General features: G+C 45.4%; 1 long non-coding RNA gene across 1 annotated transcript; it reads left to right on the top strand.

Moving 5' to 3' along the window:
- Positions 1-8,514: 8,514 nt before the first annotated feature.
- LOC107208629 lies at positions 8,515-14,560 on the top strand. The gene is made up of 3 exons (XR_001523270.1): positions 8,515-8,629; positions 12,899-13,014; positions 13,620-14,560. It is a non-coding gene; the product is annotated as an uncharacterized LOC107208629 (long non-coding RNA).
- Positions 14,561-15,612: the final 1,052 nt, after the last annotated feature.

Below are 15,612 nucleotides of genomic sequence, written 5' to 3'. Positions count from 1 at the left end.
TGAAATCCTTTTCTCTCTTCTTAGATTAAAAGGAATTGACTAATAGGATATTTCTCATTTTACACTATGTAAGTACATAAAATGCAGTATATTCTTGTGCCTTGAGGCCACTGTTGAGAAAGAAGTTCCCATTATAAATTTGGAAGAGATATTGAGCTACTCTAAAGTCTGGGATGTAAAAAAAGGGGAAAAATTAAATCTACCATTCATTGAATACTTCTATATTAATTAAATTAATTACACATTAAAGAGGCATTGTTTGCCACATAAATATAGGGTGATTGCTGAAAAACTTGTAGACTTTGTTTCACAAACTGAAGAACTATACATCAATCTACTCCTCATTGCTAGGCTGTTGTGCAGTGGTAGGTGACATTTGTGTCTCACTGCATATCAGTAGTATGGTTTCCACAGATAATGCTTCCATGAGAAATTGTAAATTTTTGTCAGGCAAATACCTCTTGTCTGCAAAGAAACACCCTTGTAGAAGCAGCCTTAATATATAAATATATGCTGCATAAAATCATTGGTTTTGCAAGTTATGATCATTTCAGTCAACAGTGACAATATGCTGACATAATTTGAATGGAATAATTTCCTTTAACACAGGGAAAAGTTTGTTATAGTAGAATACGAAGGCTTGATCATATCCTGAAGTCTTGACTTCCAGGGATGTGACAATCAAAGATTTTTTTAGAAAAGACTTTGTGGTAGGAGCACCATGTGGGCCAGTCTCAGGATAAGGTTTCAGTGATCTCATGGATTTTATTAGAAGATCATATGGTAATAAATTGACTCTCAGAAATCATAATCAGGTCAATGGAAAATAATCCCACCAGCCCAGCAATTTCAGATGGAACCTGCCTCATTGCAAGAACATTGAGGACAATTAGCTGCTGTTTGGGGCATGCAGGTGGTCTCCAAATGTCCTTGTCTGGGACAGTGATTTGGGGACAAGGGGTGGGAGAGGAGAGGCAGCAACACTTGAAGGATCTGGGCATAAAAATATTGCAAACCATGTTTTGTACTGCAGTATTAGGTTAAATTAAAGTTGTGCTCCTGACATAGCTTCTGCCCAGCTAGATATGAATCATTAGTACAAAACCAATTTCCTAATTATCCTTCCATTGCAGGGTAATGCAATGAGTTTTGTAAAGCTGTAATTTTGCCCTGGTTTATTTCCATGTCCTCTGTTTTCCCTAGAGACGTGCTCTGTTCTCCTCTTAGGTTATTTCTGACGTGATCTTTGGCAGCAGGAAAGGAGGTGGAGTATGGATGAGTTCATCCATCATCAGTTGCTTTCCCAGATTCCCAGGGAATTTTTTGCTGGGAATATATAAATTTGTACAGGTGTTGGATGGTCTCTAGCGAAACAAACAGTTTGTTTTAGTGGTTGAATTGATCTTCGTGGCAGATGATAGGAAGATTTTTGTTGCTGACCTGCTGTATCATCTATTGGTATTTTTAGGTGGTTTATATAAAGCAGATGTAAAAAACACAGCAGGGGACTGCATTATGAGGAGGTTCCTGAAAACTCTCTGTGTTAACAAACATTTCTGTCAGTACCTGTAGATATTTGAGAGGTGAATTAGTGGATTTTGTGAAAAAAGCTGAAGCAGGAAAGTGTTGAAGGAGGGAGTTCTGTCATTCCTCGCCTTCTGAAGGTGCGGACATTCCTGTCCTGCACAAGGCTTCATCAGCTGGGTTCAAAAACTCGATCTCTCTGTAGAAACAGGGGTAAAACCTCACACTTGAGTGATGTGGCATCACCAGTGGGTCTGTCTGTGAGAACTGCAGCCACACTGCTGGCAGGTAACCTGTCCTCTGGTCCAGGGAGGGAAAGAAACCATTGCCACCATGCCGGGAGGGGAAGGATGGGAGAGTCCCCAGCTCCACTTAGTGGGCAAAGCACAAACAACACAACCACAGCCGAAGCCAGAGGAGCAGTGCTTAATCCAGCTAAGCCATGAGGAGGAAAAGGCTTTCTTTGGCCTCAGAAGAACATCCTGAAGCCCTGGGCTCCCAGAGGAGGACCCATAGGAAATGTCCCCACATGGCCCCATCTGGGTTTCTCCTGGAGTTACAGAGGGATGTGGTGGATTGATCATGTTGCTGCTCAGGCAGGTATTGTTTGTTAGCCACGGGCAGATTTTCTGATTTTTGTTGCTCAGAGCTCCTGTGAAATGTACCCACAAGGAGCACCAGGAAACATCTTTTGAAGGGAAGGCTTTGGCCTGGCAGCAAGGACCAGCCTTGGCTCCTCTCCAAGGGGAAAGAAGGAGCTTTGTTGGTAACTTTGGTTTTTCAGGCTGCAGGGGAGGCTGCACATGGATTTCCAGAAGGGTCATCAGAGCCAGGGAAAAAGAAAAACCAGGATTTTAGTGCAATCATCCTTTCTGCTGATACCTGCAAAACGTCTCAGTAGTGCTGTTGCTTGGTTTAAGGGCAATTCATTAAATCATTTCCATTGGTTAGACTTCTGCCCAAATCACTTGCTTCATTCTCTAGTGCTTCTGTTTTTGGCATTTCATCAAGAAAAGCCTTTTTAGGTTATAACTTTATTAAAAGCACCCCCCAGCCTGGCTGCAGCTCTCTCTGAAATGCTCCTCAAGCAACAGCACTTCATGTGCTATTAGCTACCTCCTGACCACATCCTCTCCTGGTGGCCAGGTCAATTTAAGATGTCAAATTAACACAAATTATATAAATGCAGTACATTTGTAGGGGCCAGTTGTCATTGCATATTGTCCTGTGCTCCACAGGGATTTTGGGGGTGTTTCCCATACTCCCATTGGGACCTTTTTGCTAAATAATCCCTTGAATCAGAAATAAAAACTCCTAGTCCCAGGATTTCAGTATTGCTTGCAAACAGGATGGCTCTCACATCATACAAAAATCTCATCTAAACAATTGTTCTCTTCCTCCATGTCAGGACCTGTCACACATTGAAGGAGCAGGGAGCTAAAAGTGCTTTTAGCATCTGATTTCTTTTTACCTTATTAATTTTTATGAAAAAGAGTTGCAGGAGAATCAGGAAAAATGGAAATTGTCCCCTATGCATTTGGAAAGGATGTAAAGAGAGGATAATGCTTGGTGGGCTGGCACTCTACTGTAGATATCCAACATTTATATATAGATGTATTTTTTTTATTATTGATCCCTGTGAAATTCAGGTTCAAGGCACTTCCAATCCACCACTGTTTACAAAAGTTGCTAGATTTATTTCCCCCATCCCCTCTGTATCTCTGCTGCTTCCCTCACCCTGGGAAGCTGATGAGCACTTAGGTAGCTGCACAGCAGATATTGGATCCTCAATATAATTTTCAGCAGTTAATTAGCAGCTCTGCTTCTCCCATAAAAAAAAAATGGAAAGCTTTAATTAGACTCACAAAGGGACCTGAAAACCTAACTGGCAAGTAGGCCCTCTGTGCCTGGGTAGGTGAGGGACTTGCATTGAAGTGTGGCTGTGCCCCTAACCTGTGCAGTGCTCAGAGAAAACAATTTTATTAGAGAAAAACAAGAGAAGGAGATGGAAGAGGTTCTTATTCACCATCTGAAGTGTGTCTACTCTACTTGGTACCCCACACTGGCTTGAAATGTAGTTTTATACGTCATTATTCTGTACTCACTGTCAGGAAGCAGCTGTTGCTGCTTTTGTTTAGCTTTTTTTGCCATGGGATGTAGCTCTTTGCCCTCTCCATCCACCTTTGCTCATTTCAGTGTCTCCAGGAATACTGGCAGCATCCAGGTTCCCTTTTCAGTGCTGTGGCTGAGGAGTGCCTGCTTTGAACATCAGGAGTGAAACACACAACTCTTGTGTGCTGATGGGCCCCAGTTAAAATGCACGAGCTGGATAGCTTTGATAGGGGATGGAATACAGAAGCAGAAGGGTTTGTGCTGGAAAAGACCTTAAAGAGAATCTCATTCTACCCTCTGCCATGGGCAGAGACACCTTCAACTGGACCAGGTTGTTCAGAGCCCCAGCCAACCTGGCCTTGGACACTCTCAGGACTGGGCTGTCCATGGGGAGTCTCCTAAAAGCTGCATTATCAGTCTTAAGTTCTGTGCTGATACCAATAGTTACTGTAGAAAGTGTTTTTTTGAGACTGGAAAAGATGTATTGACTCAGCAATCTAGGCACTGTGCTACAGCTCAAAGTTAAAATAAATTATTACACTGTTGAATGATTTAATCACTTAATGAATATAACATTTTTGGATGATACTGTTGCTAATATTTTCAGAGTCTCTGTAAGATACTCTTTGTTTGCATTAAATCCTTTCCTGACCTTAAACTGGCCGAGCTCTCTCGAGCCTGAGGCAATGAGAAGGGTGAAACACAGGTCTGGGTGTTGCACTGCCTGGTTGTGGAGGGGCATCTGGGAGTGCAGGGTCTATGTTTGAGGTCTTCACACATAGGACATGCTGGAATCCTGAAATATCTTCTGTGCTCAGGGTTTATGCTCTCCACCTTGCTGGCATTTCCTCAATTTGCAGAAATTTAAAATAAATTCATCAGGGTAAGGCATTTTCACTCTACTTTTTCTGCCAGAGAGCAGATGATGATGAAAAGGAGAGATACCCTTACTTTGAAAGGGGCAGGGAACCCCTTCTAGAAGTGTGGGATGAAGGGAATGGGATCATTGCTGCTCCTGGAGCCACTCCAGCCTCCCAGGCTGGGCTCTGCTGCTGCCCCCGCAGTCCCCTGCTGCTGGAGGGAAATTTACTTTTCCCTTTGGCTGTTTGGGTGGTTGCTTCAGGCTGCAAAATCCATTTAGCTGCTGCACATCTGCCAGTGCTCTGCCTGAGAGAGACGTTATTACATTAAGCTGCAGATCTGAGAGATTGCAGTAATATTTTTGTACTAAAAGATGCCTTGTCCCAAGATGCCCCTGATGGCAGGGGACTGATGCCCACCATGCATATTTATGTCCTGCCCTAATTACCTTCCAGCCCAGCTTTTGCAGCCATGCATTGACAGCAAAGCTCCTTATTTTGGAAAGCAGAGTTCCCTGCAGGGCAGGAAATGACCCCAGGAGCAGCGTGAATGCTTTTTTGTCTCTCTCCAAAATTGTAACCTATTTTTGGACCAGTCATTGAGAGGATAACAATTTTATTAGCTGAAATAACCACAAACTGCAGCTACTCACCAAATGGCTGCAGCTTTTGACCTGTATTTTGGCCTCCTTCTCTAGGGGTTGGTGTTTGTGGCCCAGAACAGGCTGTGACCCTCTGTGCCAGCCAGGGTGATGTGGAAACTGCTGCAAGGTACCTGCACAAGAAAACCCACAAACCAAAACAAAAATACCCACCAAACCAAGGCAGAGTGCTATTTAAAGGAGAAAGGGATCATTTTAGATAAATGTTAGCGTTTTTCCTCTTGTCTGTTCTCTCCAGATGTTAGCTGTACTTAGGTATTAGTGGGCAGTGGGTACAAAAGTCCTTATATTCCCCAAGGGTCCCTTCTCTTACCTTCATCTTCAAAATATCTCTGATAAATAGAAGACACTGGTGTATTGGAAACAAGAAAACCAAGTCATTTGCCTCAGACTGCTCAGCCACTGAACCCCAGATCCTGCCTAGGAATCATTTCCCTCTAAAGAAAGCTGCAGGTGAAGGCTGGGCAGGGAAGGACCAGCAGCTGCTGATGCTGGAGTGTGACCTGCCAAATCCGCTCGCCCTCCCTTCCATGTCATGTCCTGATTTTAATGTCACAGTGGAGCCAGATCATGCACAGGAAGGAAATCTCCAGCTTTCATCACTCATCATCACTGGGCTGTGTGGAATCTCCCAGAGTTATTTTATCAGCCATGTGCCACTGGGTTTACACTAAAAGAACCATTCAGGCTCTCCTGGCATGCTGAGGCTGCCCAGCCTGGAGCAGGTCACTCAGACTGGGCAGGATGGAAGCTCTGGCATAGCCCTTGATTGCTTAATGCCACAACATTCCTGCCCAGGAAAGTCAGCCTTCCTCTACCACATCCCTGTGGGTTTTAGGCAGGGTCATTCTAAAATAAGCAGGCTTTGTTCTTCTCTGTCAGTCCCAGTGAAATAGAATTTTAGCAGTAAGTTTGTGTGTGAACTCTGAGCTTCAGGATGATCTGTTTCAGAGGACCCTAAATCCATCCTGGAATTCAACATTTGATCTGTCTGGAGGCACAACTGTGTCCTTCATACCTGCAGGCCACTAGGTGAGATGTCCATCACCACATGGTGCTCACAGCCCTCGTGACCTGCCTTGGCCTGTGCAGATACCTCTGGCCAGCAGCACCTAGATAACTTCACCTGTAGCTTGCAAAGCACAGGGTTTAGCAGATACCCCCTGATGTTTAGGCTGTTTTTGGGGCTGCAGTTCTGTCCTCAGGCTGGGGCAAAGATTTTGTCAAATTGTACAAGTTGGAAAGTGGGGGGAGGCTTTGGCTGCTTTACAGCCTGAGAAATTCTACAGTGACTCAGAAAAGGAAATTTTCTGCCTGAGGAAACTGGCAAGGTGCTACAAACCATGAAAAGGGACTTGTCACTGTGGTGGTGACGAGAAAGGTGAAAGAGAGAATGATGCAGGAGCTGAAATATTCGTCTGGCATGAGACGTTTGACTCCTCCAAATATTAGATTGCACTCTGAGTGGTACTTTGCAGTTAATGATCTGACCAGAAGCACAGTTTGATGGAATAAATGCATGTAATTACAGACATCTCCCACTTTTCCTTTTGTTTTGGATGACAGTCTGTCCTCACACAATTCTCCAGCATAATTTGCTGTGCACATTAATTAATGCCTGGTATAGAATGGAAAAATGTAGAAGCCTATAAAGTAAATCTTCCTCAGAGGTGGAAGGTGGAAGACCTGCTGCCTCCACTACAGGGCAGCTCTTCCATCACCCTGGGCTGTGTGGGGATATCAGACAGAGAAATCTCATTTTGCAGTCTTTGATTCCAGCAGCAAGGATGTTTTGGCATTTAGTGCTCAAACAATTTTTAAGAAAGATGAAAAGGATTAGATATTTCAAGATGGAGAGATGCAGATGAGGAGCCTTAAAGGAGAGAGGGGCCTTTTGTGCATTTTGGGCTGCCAGGAGCATCCTGCAGGTCCCCACTCACAGCAAGGAGAGCAGGCACCATGTCCTTCCCTGCCCACAACTCACAAATTGCTGCCACTTGCAGTTCCTTACTAGAAGAAACAGCATGGGAAGAGCTGAAAAGAAAAAAAGAAAGAAAAAGAAAAACCCAGCATGGCCATTAGGATGATCTGCTTAGAGTTAGATAACCAGAAATGAGTTGCTAAGCAATGCTGGGGAAAATGATTTGGAGAGAACGTCACGGTGTGTGATACCTAAGGAGGGAGAGATGTGTGTGTCTAGCAGAAATCATGCTCAGCTACCGTGGCACAGCAAGCTGGGCACCAGGGCTGTTACAGAGAGGAAATGCAGCATTTTGCTCTATGGGTTATTACTTTTATTATTTACTCCTTTATTGTTGCTTGATGGGTTCTGGAACTTTCAGGGTCCGAGTTTGCAGAGGAGCTCATCTTGAGGATGCATCCTCAGCCTTCTGTCCTTGGATCTGCATGAATGTGTTCACTCCTCAGTTAAACAGATTTCCATCATTTTGAAAAGCCTGTCAAAACCATTTAGCTATGAAAAATCACTAATAATTTCTGATATCTTCAGAGAGAGGGTGTATTTGTAGAACTAATTAGCTCCTGTCAACTTACAATGTGTACCTTTGCTTTTCTGGTATAGAAAACCATTCAACCCCAGCCCTGAGTGACGCTGGGCAGCATCAGGGCACTAAAGACTTGGAGGGGAATGAGATCTCTGCTGAGCAGTTCAAGGTTCCCATGCTTGCTCATGGCTGCCCATGCTTGGCAGGGAAATTATTTAAGGATTTTGGTGTCCAGATCTGGCCCTCAGCATAGACCAAGCTGTGAAATAATCAATCAACAATAGCCTCCTCAGTAAAATTGAAACTCCTTTTTCTTCTGGCTTCTATTCACGGTATCTATTTGCAAGCCCTTGTCTCTTACCCCGGGCAGAGCTCTGAGTCGTGGCTAATGACTCAGAGCTGTGATATCACCGTGCTTGGCTCTTCTCCTCCATCCGCTGCGTGTCTGCAGCCCGTCCTTGCTGCCTTTTCCTGAGATAAACCCTGCCTGGAGCAGCACAAACTCTGACTCCCTGCAGCACTCTGGGAAAGCCAGCCTGGCCCACCTCATATCAAATAATCCATGGCAGCAGTTTGGATGGCCCCGAAGAGCAGCTCCCCTGTGAGACCATCCCTCCATCAGCAGATTTCCCCAGGAACAAAGGCAGCTGCATCTGTGTTATCTCCCGGCTGGAATCGCCTCTCCCAGGATTGTACAGAAATGTTTCTTGTTTAGGCAAGAGGAACAGAAAGCACTGTGAGGAGTGTCCTTGTTGATAAGGGATGTGTTGAGCTAAGCAAGCCTGGCGTTTCCACGGGCCGGCTCTGCCATGGAGTGGGTGAAGGTGGGTCTGCCAAGTTTGTGCTGAAGCAGAGCTGGGTGAGCCCAGACTGGGGCTCATCCATGGCAGCTCATTAAAGGATGATCCAGCTGTGTGAGGAGGGATTTAGCATCGCTGAAAGTTCCATGGTCAAGCATCAGTGGCAGGTGGGAGTGGGATGTGCTCTGTAACCCTGGCACACTAAATTTGGGGTGGCTAAAGTGGACAAGGCTTGGGATGGCTGTAGAGAAATCTGCTCGTGCCGTGTTTTCTGTGTGGAGAAGCTGGTGGGCTCCACCTGGTTTTAGAGGGGAGGTCATGGTAAGGTAAGAAGGGAGTGCCCAGGGAGACCCCAGGTCCTTGGGGACACCCAAAGGGTCACAATTACTTGCTGGCACCAAACCAGGAACTGGTTGTTAGGACTTATTAGGAACAAACCACCTCAGAAAGAGGCAGAGCAAGCTCCAGAACCTCGGAGATGGATTTTCCCTTCTCTTGTTGCACCTGTGCCTTTTGCAGTGTCCCCCTATGTGGCAGAGATGTTGAGTGCCCACGAGCTGGTGGCACAGCAGAGCCTGGCACTCAGCACTTTGACAGAGCACAGACTTCAGTGCGTTTTTCCCAGTCTGGTGTGATTTCCCTTTTATTTTTTGCTATAAAACAGCAGTGATCTGGACAGGGCTGCTCCTCCTGAGCTGTGACACACCCTGTGCAGATCAGTTAATCTCTGCCTGCTTTGCTTTTTGCTGGGTGTTACATCCTTGTGAGGGCTTTGGGAGAATTAAGGACTGTAAACAGCTTTGATGAGTGTTACAATTAAAGAGAAATTGCAAGTTTAAGGAATCACAAGCAGCCAGCTTGGGAAGGTATCGCAGGCTGGTGGTGGTTGTCCCTCAGATGCTGGAGATCAGAGAGATGAGTCTGTCAATGCCTTTGGCAGGATCTGCGCTCTGGGAGTCAGGGGGTTGTCCCCTGTGTCCTGGGAAGGGACAGTGTCATGCCCACAGCACAAGGGATATTGCTCAAAACTACCTCCCACCTGACAATTACACTTATTTTTAGCTTTCTATGAAATTTCTCTGGTCAGAAGATCACAGGTCACCATCACTGCTTGCTTTCAAGACAGTAAGGGCAAGAAAATTCTAATGAACTCTTCATTCCTCAAGTGTTTACTTCTATTTTGGACACTTAAGTAAGACTCAGATGCAATTAGCCAGCCCAGTCTTTCCCATGCCCTGACCCTGGGTTTAGACAAAGGCCACAGTGCTGTCTCATTAAAGATCCACAGAGACATTTCTTTTCATAAGGAAGTTTAAGAAAATACTAGTTCATTTAACAAATGTGTTTTTACACTGACCTTCCTGTAATTTGCATTCAGACTACTCTATAAAATGCCAAAAAGGTTCTTAATGGCAATAATAAAGAGATCATAAACTAAGAGGAGCCAGAGATACTGGCCATTTCTTCCCCAAGACTGATATTTAATCTGTAGTGTGTATGTTTGTGTTGGATTGTGGTTGTGTATTTGCTGCCCTGTGTAAAGGGGCTTTTTCCCTTCTGCTGCTGCCATTCTTCCCCTTCAGAATGAAATTCTGGTAGGTTCTCCCCTCTGCCCCCCACTTCGATCTCCATATTTTAGACTAACTGGAGGCAAGAATTTATGTTGTTATAAAGATTTCTTTAATGGGGTGAAACTTCTCATTTCCATCCTGAATAATTTATGGCCAGCTCATTCCCACTAGTTCTAACTAGGGGTTGTTAGCCTAATTATTTTCTTTTCCTGCTGATACTCCTTATTTACGTATAAACAGTGGTTGTATCCTCTCTCAACCTGCTTCTTTTTCTTTCAGCTAAGTAAGCCAAAATTCTCATGAAGTTGTGCTCTCTTATTTCAGGTAAAAAAATTATTAAATCCATTAATGAAGACCCAGTTGGGATCCTGATCACCTGTCCCAGTTTATCTTTGCTCAGCAGGTGAAATGCTGCTCTGAGGAGCTGCTGAGCAAACCTCCACTGATTTGAACATGATCACGACCTCCCCTGCCAAATTCAAGTGTTTGTAAAGTCATATAGAGAAGCTTGTTAAGTAATCTGATTTTTAAGTGGGGGTTATTTATGTATAGCCACAGAAAAGAAGGTTTGACTGCTTAATTGAGCAACTGGTCTAGTGGAAATTGCCCCTGCCAGTGGCAGGGGGTTGGAATCAAATAATCTTTAAGGTCCCTTCCAACCCAAAACATTTGATGGTTCTGTGATTATCTGCAGAGCAGTTGCAGGGAAGATTCATCTGCATTGCTGCTGTCCAAGTCTGGCATTCAAAGGTTAGAGGTCTTTCAGGTGGTATTTCTGCTTAATTGTCACTGATTAAACTAATTTACAGCAAACTGTACAAAATTTGAGTGAATTTTCTGAGAGCTACTTCTCCAGTGCCCTTCTCAGAAGGCAATTCCACCTGAAAAAATAAGGTTTTTCCTTGGCTGCCTCATCAAACCCCTTTACCAAACCTTCTTACCTGTGTTATGAGGTGTCCATATTGCAAAGTTTAGGTTTTTCACATCTTTTCCTGGGGCTTAGAGCAAAGTGTTGTTAGCAGGAGGAGCAAGACTGTGCACAAGAACCACATCCATTGCTGGATTGCCCTGTTTTCTCTCCTGGATTATCTGTATTTCATATTTGAAGGCTAGAAATGAATCATTTCAGTAAAGAGAATGCAGTTAAAACTCAGGGAGAGCACGTATTTGGCACCCATCTCCGACGTGTGAGAACTGTGCCAAATCTGCTGCTCTCTTTTGAGGCACAAGACAGCGTCCCCAGTTTTGTAGCAGGCAGCAGCACCCACTGAGCACTTCAGAAATCTGATCTATTTTCTTCTGGAAATGTGATGGAGTGTTTGAACTACACGACTGAGAATGGTTTTGAAAAATGGTGCTTGGCAGCTTTGTTTGCTTTCTGAAATCTTTTGAAAACACCAGTTTTAGGAAAACTAACCGCAACCCTAACAGAAGGATTAATTCATCTGTTTCCTAAAGGAAAAATAATTACTACAGATCATTCAGAGCTCCCAGGGAGTCGGCAGAGAAGTCTTCCCCAGAGCTGTTGTCTGTGACAGCCGATCTGGCTGTGATGCTGTAAAATCAATCATCCCTCTTGGCCGGGGCAGTGAGCAGGAGGAGACACCTCTGCGCTGGCACCTGGAGACTCAAAGCTGCTGCTGAGACTTTCCTTTAGCTGAATGTGTTGAGAGATGCAGCATCTGCTGTGGTTGGTGCTGATGAAGAGATATGAGGGAGATGGTTTTAATTTAAGCTATTGCAGTTCTTCATTCCTAGGGATGCACAGTGCCCCAGAGGGAAGCTCAGCTCGGCGCTGGCGGTGGGAGAGTGTGGGTGCACGGGCAGGGTGGGAAATGAAGCATTTTACATCAAAGTGAAACCACTGGGAAAACTGAACCAGTGCTGGCAAAGGGCAGCAGGGGAAGAATGTGGAGAAAAGCCTTGCAGGAAAGCTGTGAGCACATGAGGGGGTTGGAGCTGGGGTTTCAGAGAGCTCAGAGACATCCCAGAGCTCTGCAGGGGGAGTGGGATGCTGGATCATCCGTGACGGCTGCTGGCAGGGAGGAACCTGGTGGGACTTTAATAGCTATCAGCATGCTGCTGTAAAATATTAGTTCTCCTGGGAGGAGAGCCCCAGGCGAGTGGTAGCAATAGGAAGAAAAATAGGAATAAAAAAGAAAAGCGATGGGGAGGCAGCGGAGCTGGGCTGGGTGGCTGAGCATCAGAGAGCTCAGCTCACCTCTACCTGCTCTGCTCCAGGCCAGGTGGGATGGATCCTTGGCAAGGACTGCCTGTCTTGAGTTGCTTTCCCACTGAACAAGACATTTTTCATTTCACATTTCCACAGGAAAATGTCAGTTCCAGGGGTAAAAAAAAAAAAGTGATTGTTGTTTTTATTGTTATCTGCTGTCAGTTCTTCCTTCAGGCTCTCACTTTTCTCACTGTAAGCTCTCCAGGCAGGGATTTATTCACCACTTCCAAATGACTGGCACGAAGGTACCGTGCCAGCAGAAAGAAATATCCATACCAATAGGAGTTAATATCTTACTTAGATATTTTCCTTTTGGAATGAAATGGAAAAACTGGACAACCAAAATTCAAATTGTTTTTGTATTCTTTTGAAACCTCTCTTTAATTGGTTGGATTCAAATTTTTTTTGGAGGGAAGCATATTTTTTCTATCAAAAATCTATAAGCAAGGATTTTTCTCCAGGCATATCTTGTCATGTGAATTTTATCAGCTCTCCAGACAAATGAAAAGGTCAGGTAAGTGACAGTGGAGGTGGGAGTGACTCTTTTGTTCAAGAAGATCTTGTCTTTACAGCTTTGAAGATATTTCTGGCTTTGAAGAAGACCTCACACATTTCTTTTTCCTAATTCTCAGCCTCTGGCTTCTGGCTTGTCAAGAGATTCTGGACATTGAAGATGCTTGGCCTCTAAACCTCAAGGAAAATCAACGTGCCTGCATCCAGGAGAAAGGAGATTTCAGCTTCTCTTTAGGTACTTGTAAAACCATCGTGTCACTCCTCTGAGTTTTCATTCAGAGCCCTTGAAAATCAATTGTTCCATGAGCAGCCAAGCTGGCAGCTTGTGCTCTGCCTGGTTCCATGGGCCCTGTGCCCTGCCCTGCCAGCTCTCCTTGCCCAGGTCCCCATGGGTCCCCAGTGCCATCAAGGATCTCAGGCAGGACGTGCTCTTGCCTCTCTCCATTTCCCTGCCTGTTCCCTCACCTTGAAACCTGAGCAAATGCAGCACTCTGAGAGCATCACTGCCATGCCAAATGTGGAACAAATGGGTTCAAAACCTGTCAGAAGTGTGGTGGGAGGGGGGCAGGCCAGGCAGGGGAGTACACCAGAGGATCTTTATGACAGTCAATGTGGACAGACACTGCTTCCCTTCATTTGCAGAGCACAGCATAGCCATTCCCGAGCACAGACTGCCCCCTCTGAGATCCCCCGGTGCATCTCTGTCCCCATCCTGCTCCCCAAGGGCTCAGGGTCACCTTTGTAGTGGGATTGTTCAGTGATTAGCAGGGAATCAGGGGGGTTATGCTGTTTGTGTTGGTTTCTGCTGTTTTATGACTGAAGAAAGGTTTAATTGTGCAGGTGATGGACTGAGGAGATAAGTGCTGACTTCAAAAGCTGCTCCCACTCTGGTGGTGGGGAGTTACTCCTGCAGGATCCACCTCCATGGTGTGGCTGTTCAACTAGAGCTGGATGATGGTGTTGGAAGCCTGCCCATCACATCCACTGGGCTCTCTGGTAATGACCCCACTGCTCTCTGACACGGTGACTGTGAAGGGCCTGGGTCAAAACCGTGGGCCTGGTCCTCCTGAGCATTTTGGAATCAAAGCATAGCTGGGACCTGAGCAGAAAGGCCAACCATGGGCAGAGCAGGGAGATGTATGGACATGTACAGCCAGCTGTGTTCAGTGGCTCTCACCAATCTCTGAGCAGACTTTGGAGGAGCAGGACTGTTCCTCATTTGTTGAAATGCAGCCCTCAGCATGATGAGTGATTTCTTGGCAGGATATCAAATATTGCTGAGGCCACGGAAATCAAACTCTTCCACTAGTAAGGAGACTTTAAAGTTTCAGGACATCCATCCCACCCCTGCTCCCTCTGTCCATCATTGGCAGATCTTGGTGGTCCTTCTACCTCCAAAAACCTTGCTCAGATGCTGCAGTGATGGTGACAGTGCCCCAGCTGTGCTTGTCCTCGAATGGACCTTGGGTGGACCTGCAGGAACCTGAACAGGTCCCAAGGACCGATGCTGCTCATTGCATCCAGAGCTGTTGAGCATCCCACAGGAGGGTGTTGAGACGTGGATAAGCCACAGATTGCTTTGCCCAATGCTCTTCCTTCTCCATTCCTGTCTCTGTGAGCAGCAGAGCCTGTGGCATCCTCTCCTTCACCACTCAACAGCTGCAGATTCACTGTTCACATGGAATCAGAGAGTGGTCTGGGTTTGAAGAGACTTTAAAGCTCATCCAGTTCCAACCCCCTTCCATGAGCAGGGACACATTCCACTGTACCAGGTTTCTCCAAGCCACATCCAGCCCAGCCTTGGACACTTCCAGGGATCCAGGGGCAGCCACAGCTTCTCTGGGCAGCCTGTTCCAGGCCCTCACCACCCTCAGCGGGAAGAATTTCTTCCCAACATCTAATCTAAATCTACCCTCCTCCAGCTTAAAGCCTTTCTGCTTTGTCATCACTTAGAGTCTGCAAATGGAAATTAAAAAGCCTCTGAAAGAATCTGTAAGTAATTTCTAATGGTCCTTCCCAGGACATTTTATGAAATGAAGGACCTCTGTGCTCTGTCTGCAGTTAACCAAGGTCCTCTGGAACCAGGAGAATATTTTAAGAACAATGTTACTTTGCAGCAGCTCATAGCTAATGAATTCCCAATTCATATTTCACAGTAGGTTTAGAAGAAAAGAAAAATCCATTTTCCTCACAGCTGTAATGTATTTTCTAGTCACTCGTGGAACAGATTGTGCTCAGACCTGCAGCAGTGTAACAAAAGCACAAGTAGAGTTTGGCTACTTCGTGTCCAGGGTCCCTCATCCACTCCATGCTCTAATTGGATTAAAAGTGTGCATTTCAGAGGCTGCCAGAGGCTCCATTTTCATATTACTTTGTTGGGTGCTCTCCCCATTTCTTTTTATTCTGTTTTTGCTAAGTGCCTGCAAAACAAATTACAGCAAATATTCCCTCATCAGGGCAATGCTTCTTCATTCACAGTGCATTTTAGTTTGTACATGTTGATGCATCCATCTAAACTGTGCTGGCAGAGACCTTGAAGGGAGTCATTAGGGAATTTCATCTGTTTGGTGATCAGCTTTCTTTCATTTGCCCTGGTTCTTTTGATTCAGGATCAAAGGAGAGAGGTATGAGAGTAAAATCATAGAATCCTAGAAGGGTTTGGGTAGGAAGAGACCTTAAAGTTCATCTTGTTCCACCCTGCTGCCATGGGCAGGGACAGCTTTCACTATCCCAGGTTGCTCAGAGCCCCATCCCACCTGGCCTTGGACACTTCCAGGGATCTTGGGCTGTGAACAAACAGCAGGGATGCAAAAACTGCCTCAGTAGGCGATGA

The sequence above is a fragment of the Parus major genome, chromosome 9, assembly GCF_001522545.3.
Source record: "Parus major isolate Abel chromosome 9, Parus_major1.1, whole genome shotgun sequence".
Classification (NCBI taxonomy): Eukaryota; Metazoa; Chordata; class Aves; order Passeriformes; family Paridae; genus Parus; species Parus major.
This window is presented reverse-complemented; position numbering and strand designations above follow the sequence as displayed.